The sequence below is a fragment of the Hemibagrus wyckioides genome, linkage group LG01 (assembly GCF_019097595.1).
Source record: "Hemibagrus wyckioides isolate EC202008001 linkage group LG01, SWU_Hwy_1.0, whole genome shotgun sequence".
Classification (NCBI taxonomy): Eukaryota; Metazoa; Chordata; class Actinopteri; order Siluriformes; family Bagridae; genus Hemibagrus; species Hemibagrus wyckioides.
The window spans coordinates 29,313,695-29,321,670 of NC_080710.1; positions in this window are offsets into that span (position 1 = coordinate 29,313,695).

Here is a 7,976-nt window from a genome sequence, read left to right on the forward strand (position 1 = left end):
CCCAAGCCTGTTTTTTGACTCTACCTTTTGATTGTCTACCTGTTGTAATAAATCCTACCTGCACTTGGAGCTCTCTATGCAACCTGACAGACATTCAGTCATTCATTTATCTTCAGTAATCAGTTGCAGTGGATCTGGAGCTTATTCAGGACCTGGATGAGATGCAAGTCCTTCTCAGTGCAACACACACACACACAAACATTCACACTTGGGAATAATTTACATTTATGTATTTATGTAAAGAGGAAACTAGAGGACCAAGAAAAAATGCATGCAGATATAAGAAGATAACGTACACAGGAACTTCTACACAAACAGGAACCTGAGCTCAGAATCAAACCGCAGTCCTAAGAGCTACTAAGCGACCACATACTACATAGATTTCTTTCTTTGAAAGTAAAAGCTAATTTCTGGATACTAAATCTCATTTCAGAGGCAGAAAAAGCTACTAATTGAACCCTGATTTATTTGTATTAGGTACCAGAAGAAGCAGGAGATGAGATCCATTGTGATGTCACTGACACTATGAGCTTTAATTTAACACTGGTTAAGGATTTGGGCTACTGCTGGTTGTGAATACAAACCCCAGCACTACCAAGCTACCAGTGTTGAGTCCTCGGGCAACAAGTTGTTTCCTGTCACGGCAAACCAAGCCCGACCAGTGTACAATATACGTGAAGTGGTGGCTCAGAGGTTATGGAATTGGACAAAGGTTTAGAAGGTTCTGAGTTCAAATCCCAGGGCTGCCACCCCTGGACCCTCTGTCGCTCTGAGTAAGGGCATCTACCAAATACCAGAAATGTATGTGTAAATGCTCATGAGCAAGGCCCCTAACCCTCAATTGCTCAGATGTTTGAATGTAGTAAATGTAAGTTCCACTGGATGTCTAAAAATGTCTGCCAAATCTAGACGAAAACTTTTAAAAAGCCAAGGTGTATGAGATACAGGAGACACACTCATTAAATAAAGACCTGACACCTACAGCAACACAATACAGAATCAGTTAACTCTTTTTACAATGAAGTAATGAAGTTTGGAAATGGACTTATGCCTGTGAGTCTGATATAAAATGAGTCTGTTGGCTTTCAGTGTGTTTTAGACGTGTGTTTTCGCCTCTGTTTGATAACCTTACACGGAATTTTACTGGTTAAAGATAACACATTTTGCCTGATTATGAACAAGCACTTGGAGCATCTCAGGGAGATAAAATGGGTTTGATATCAACATTTACTTTGACAATAGAAACATTTGTGTGACAAAAAATAACCCTTTCTGTTCTATGAATAAATTACCCCTAGTAGAAATTACCCCTACTACAAATTCCTGAGTGTCTACTTTCATATGAGCTTCATATTAACCACCACTGTGGAGTGAGACATGACGAAGACATTCAATGCTGAACATGGACACAACAAAACAAGCGGAAATTTCTGGTAAAAAGACGTACACCTTCACACCTCTTGCTATAGCAGTTGGTTCTTATTTCTGAAGTTTTAAACTATGACACAGTCGACTGAGTATATTGTGCATTAACAGTAAAGGTGTTCCGTGTCTGCTATAACATTATTGTGACAGGAAGGACTCCAGATATTGTGCATTAGACAGAATTAAAGTATTAATACAGACAGATATACAGTTATTGAGGAAGTGAACTCACCTGAAGGATGTAAGGTGCAGTTACATTATGGGGAGGGTTATGCTTTTTTGTAACCCCTTATTTAAGAAACATAACACTGAATTATTAATGGCAGTGGTATCATTAATGCGCAGCGGCTCATCTGTTCGAGAAAACATCCGTCGCTTACAGTAAAGCTGACTCTGGAGGTGTTGGATCGTGAAATCTGTTTACATCGCACTTCTAAACATCTCTATATCACTTCATTATCAAGTCAAATGCAGCAGTGTTTTTAATAACGTGTGTCTGCATCGTCAGGCACCTCGTTATCATGGAATGAAATTATTAATAAAGTAATAAAACGCTTGTAAAAAGGAAAGCATCAGAAACAGAGTGATGTATTGCAATGATTTTTCAGGTAACAGCATGACATGAAGTGTTTTATCCCTCGTTACCGACGCGGTTTGGAAATGTTTACCAATTTGTTATTAATTAAAGAACGACATGTTTTTTATCCATTTATAGTTACGTGTAACTATAAATGTAACCAGCCACATTTTAAAAATCTTTTTTGACGTTAATGAGACAGAACAAAACAAGCAAACAAACAAACAAACAAAACCTCTGTAGCTCTGTGCCATGGTACCAAGAAATCAGATGGCCTAAATGTCTTGTTTTAAAACACTGGAGACTCCTTCCAAACACACACACACACACACCAGAAATGCAGAGAGCACCTTCTGACCAATCATAACAGAGAATTCTGATGTGTGTTCTGTACAAATGAATACTAGATAAAATAATAAAATGCTAGAATAAAATAGAAATACGAATAAAATTTTGTATTATTATTGTCATTATTATATAATTAAATAAATAAATATTTTAATTTTATGTAATTTTATTTTATTTCATTTTATTTACATTTATTAAATTTACTTTAATTAAATATTATATATTATTTATTTTATTATTTATTTATTACTTATTTTCTACTTTTATAGAAATAAAATAAGGAACTTCTGCCAGATATTTATGTTTTTTTTTTATATCTAAATATGAGCATACTGCAACAAGCAATTCTATCTACCATAACTAAACCGAAATGCATACTTATAAAGTTTTAATTCAGAAAGAAAAAACACTAAGTCTCTAAAATGGCTACTCAAAGCACTTTTCCTCAATTTGGTGAGTGTAGCTGAAGATCATGGCTCAAATACGAAACCTAGTCGTTCAGCCGAGGAAAAAGAAATACTATTTTCTCTAATGCGACCACATTCTCAGCTATGTTTAGCCGACACACTCATCCCATGTGCGTTATAACTTGAGGAACGTTTCCCCTTCAGAGCGATCGCAACAAAAAATTCCTTACTCATGACAACCGTGACATTTCCCACCGAACGAGAACCGTGAGCGATGCTTTTTATGCATATATAGTTGAAAGAACTTCCTGTGTATCCCTGAACACTGCCTCATGGGAATCTTACACCGTGACTAAAGAAGCTTATTAGCCGTTTTTTTTTGTGAGCAGAACTACATCGTAAACCAAGGACACCCGTTTTTATCTCCACCATTAGGAGGCTATCAAGGTTCCCAAAATATTTACAGGACACTGTTAACGTAGCCTCCGTGTGCCCAGATGTTATTTCCGTCCGTCTTCAAAGAGAGAGCCTTATTGTATCGCGAGGCCGCGGGAGAGATACCTTCGCTCCGGATGCTTTTTATCATGTCACATCGTGAGCGTTATGAGCCGTCGGCTAATATAAAAGTCCGTTAGGGACGAGAAGGTCATTTCACAGACAGGGAGGAGGTCAGTGACGTGGGTGAAAGTTTTCGCGGCGTTAATCAGTGTCTAAGTCGGGAATAAAATGCTTCGTGATGTGATGTTACGGGAAAATCATCAATGATGTGCTGTGATGAAGGAACCTCCTCTTACACAAGCGCAATAAATACAATCCTTATTTTGTTAACAAACTTGATCTGTTTTTACTCACATCTGCAGTGTTTACTCTGTGTAATGTAATGTCAGGACGTAGCTGAACTACATTTAACCAAATAGATAGAGTCAGGCGGCAAAACACAGATCTATCTATCTATCTATCTATCTATCTATCTATCTATCTATCTATCTATCTATCTATCTATCTATCTATCTATCTATCTATCTATCTATCTATCTATCTATCTATCTATCCAGGGTAAAGTATGAGCAGTATGAAACCTCAAACAGCAATAACCCAGGATTCTGTTTACCCCAGGTTTAATATCACCTAAGATGAGAGCAGAGAGAGAATCTTTTAACCTGTGCATGTTTCTCCATCAGGAATAGCCAGGGTAACAGCATATCAGTCAAAGAGGAAGTTTCCAGAGACGGGGGGTGAGGGCGGGAAGGAACACGAAGGCAGGGAGATTCATGGATCAAGTGTCACCATGTTTTGATTTACATGCCAGTCTGATAGAGGCTTAGAGAGGATGCTATAATTGGAAAGAGAGTCCAGAGGTGAAGCTGAGATCGGGTTTGACGTCAGGGGTGAAAGAATAAGAGCCATGTGTTTGAAGAACATGGTGTTCAGTGTGTGCAGCGTTAGTGTTAGAGTCTGTTAGTGCAGTGTTAGTGTGTGTTAGTACAGGGTTAGTGTGTGTTAGTACAGTGTTAGTGTTAGAGTCTGTTAGTGCAGTGTTAGTGTGTGTTAGTACAGGGTTAGTGTGTGTTAGTACAGGGTTAGTGTTAGAGTCTGTTAGTGCAGTGTTAGTGCAGTGTTAGTACAGTGTTAGTACAGGGTTAGTGTTAGAGTCTGTTAGTGCAGTGTTAGTGTGTGTTAGTGCAGTGTTAGTGTTAGAGTCTGTTAGTACAGTGTTAGTACAGTGTTAGTACAGGGTTAGTGTTAGAGTCTGTTAGTACAGTGTTAGTGTGTGTTAGTACAGTGTTAGTACAGTGTTAGTACAGGGTTAGTGTTAGAGTCTGTTAGTGCAGTGTTAGTGTGTGTTAGTACAGGGTTAGTACAGTGTTAGTACAGGGTTAGTGTTAGAGTCTGTTAGTGCAGTGTTAGTGTGTGTTAGTACAGGGTTAGTGTTAGAGTCTGTTAGTACAGTGTTAGTGTGTGTTAGTGCAGTGTTAGTACAGTGTTAGTACAGGGTTAGTGTTAGAGTCTGTTAGTACAGTGTTAGTGTGTGTTAGTGCAGTGTTAGTACAGTGTTAGTACAGGGTTAGTGTTAGAGTCTGTTAGTACAGTGTTAGTGTGTGTTAGTGCAGTGTTAGTACAGTGTTAGTACAGGGTTAGTGTTAGAGTCTGTTAGTACAGTGTTAGTGTGTGTTAGTGCAGTGTTAGTACAGTGTTAGTACAGGGTTAGTGTTAGAGTCTGTTAGTACAGTGTTAGTGTGTGTTAGTGCAGTGTTAGTACAGTGTTAGTACAGGGTTAGTGTTAGAGTCTGTTAGTACAGTGTTAGTGTGTGTTAGTGCAGTGTTAGTACAGTGTTAGTACAGGGTTAGTGTTAGAGTCTGTTAGTACAGTGTTAGTGTGTGTTAGTGCAGTGTTAGTACAGTGTTAGTACAGGGTTAGTGTTAGAGTCTGTTAGTGCAGTGTTAGTGTGTGTTAGTGCAGTGTTAGTACAGTGTTAGTGTGTGTTAGTACAGTGTTAGTGCAGTGTTAGTGCAGTGTTAGTACAGTGTTAGTGTGTGTTAGTACAGTGTTAGTGCAGTGTTAGTGTTAGAGTCTGTTAGTGCAGTGTTAGTGTGTGTTAGTACAGGGTTAGTGTTAGAGTCTGTTAGTACAGTGTTAGTGTGTGTTAGTGCAGTGTTAGTACAGTGTTAGTGTGTGTTAGTACAGTGTTAGTGCAGTGTTAGTACAGTGTTAGTGTGTGTTAGTACAGTGTTAGTGCAGTGTTAGTGCAGTGTTAGTACAGTGTTAGTGTGTGTTAGTGCAGTGTTAGTACAGTGTTAGTGTGTGTTAGTACAGTGTTAGTGCAGTGTTAGTACAGTGTTAGTGTGTGTTAGTGCAGTGTTAGTACAGTGTTAGTGTGGGTTAGTACAGTGTTAGTGTGTGTTAGTGCAGTGTTAGTACAGTGTTAGTGTGTGTTAGTACAGTGTTAGTGCAGTGTTAGTGCAGTGTTAGTACAGTGTTAGTGTGTGTTAGTACAGTGTTAGTGCAGTGTTAGTGTTAGAGTCTGTTAGTGCAGTGTTAGTGTGTGTTAGTACAGGGTTAGTGTTAGAGTCTGTTAGTACAGTGTTAGTGTGTGTTAGTGCAGTGTTAGTACAGTGTTAGTGTGTGTTAGTACAGTGTTAGTGCAGTGTTAGTACAGTGTTAGTGTGTGTTAGTACAGTGTTAGTGCAGTGTTAGTGCAGTGTTAGTACAGTGTTAGTGTGTGTTAGTGCAGTGTTAGTACAGTGTTAGTGTGTGTTAGTACAGTGTTAGTGCAGTGTTAGTACAGTGTTAGTGTGTGTTAGTGCAGTGTTAGTGTGTGTTAGTACAGTGTTAGTGTGTGTTAGTACAGTGTTAGTGCAGTGTTAGTACAGTGTTAGTGTGTGTTAGTGCAGTGTTAGTACAGTGTTAGTGTGTGTTAGTACAGTGTTAGTGTGTGTTAGTGCAGTGTTAGTACAGTGTTAGTGTGTGTTAGTACAGTGTTAGTGCAGTGTTAGTGCAGTGTTAGTACAGTGTTAGTACAGTGTTAGTGTGTGTTAGTGCAGTGTTAGTGTGTGTTAGTGCAGTGTTAGTGTGTGTTAGTACAGTGTTAGTGTATGTTAGTACAGTGTTAGTGCAGTGTTAGTGCAGTGTTAGTGCAGTGTTAGTACAGTGTTAGTGTGTGTTAGTACAGTGTTAGTGCAGTGTTAGTGCAGTGTTAGTACAGGGTTAGTGTGTATTAGTACAGTGTTAGTGTGTGTTAGTACAGTGTTAGTGCAGTGTTAGTGCAGTGTTAGTACAGTGTTAGTGCAGTGTTAGTACAGTGTTAGTGTGTGTTAGTACAGTGTTAGTGCAGTGTTAGTGCAGTGTTAGTACAGGGTTAGTGTGTATTAGTACAGTGTTAGTGTGTGTTAGTGTGTGTTACTACAGTGTTAGTGTGTGTTAGTGCAGTGTTGGTATGTGTTAGTGTGTATTAGTACAGTGTTAGTGTGTGTTAGTGTGTATTAGTACAGTGTTAGTGTGTGTTAGTGTGTATTAGTACAGTGTTAGTGTGTGTTAGTGTGTATTAGTACAGTGTTAGGGTGTGTTAGTGTGTATTAGTACAGTGTTAGTGTGTATTAGTACAGTGTTAGTGTGTATTAGTACAGTGTTAGTGTGTATTAGTACAGTGTTAGGGTGTGTTAGTGTGTATTAGTACAGTGTTAGTGTGTGTTACTGTGTATTAGTACAGTGTTAGTGTGTGTTAGTGTGTATTAGTACAGTGTTAGTGTGTATTAGTACAGTGTTAGTGTGTGTTAGTGTGTATTAGTACAGTGGTAGGGTGTGTTAGTGTGTATTAGTACAGTGTTAGGGTGTATTAGTACAGTGTTAGTGTGTATTAGTACAGTGTTAGTGTGTGTTAGTGTGTATTAGTACAGTGTTAGTGTGTGTTACTGTGTATTAGTACAGTGTTAGTGTGTGTTAGTGTGTATTAGTACAGTGTTAGGGTGTGTTAGTGTGTATTAGTACAGTGTTAGTGTGTATTAGTACAGTGTTAGTGTGTGTTAGTGTGTATTAGTACAGTGTTAGTGTGTGTTACTGTGTATTAGTAGTGTTAGTGTGTGTTAGTGTGTATTAGTACAGTGTTAGTGTGTATTAGTACAGTGTTAGTGTGTGTTAGTGTGTATTAGTACAGTGTTAGTGTGTATTAGTACAGTGTTAGTGTGTGTTACTGTGTATTAGTATAGTGTTAGTGTGTATTAGTACAGTGTTAGTGTGTGTTAGTGTGTATTAGTACAGTGTTAGTGTGTGTTACTGTGTATTAGTACAGTGTTAGTGTGTATTAGTACAGTGTTAGTGTGTGTTAGTGTGTATTAGTACAGTGTTAGTGTGTATTAGTACAGTGTTAGTGTGTGTTAGTGTGTATTAGTACAGTGTTAGTGTGTATTAGTACAGTGTTAGTGTGTGTTAGTGTGTATTAGTACAGTGTTAGTGTGTATTAGTACAGTGTTAGTGTGTGTTACTGTGTATTAGTACAGTGTTAGTGTGTATTAGTACAGTGTTAGTGTGTGTTACTGTGTATTAGTACAGTGTTAGTGTGTATTAGTACAGTGTTAGGGTGTGTTAGTGTGTATTAGTACAGTGTTAGTGTGTATTCGTACAGTGTTAGTGTGTATTAGTACAGTGTTAGTGTGTGTTAGTGTGTATTAGTACAGTGTTAGTGTGTATTAGTACAGTGTTAGTGTGTGTTAGTGTGTATTAG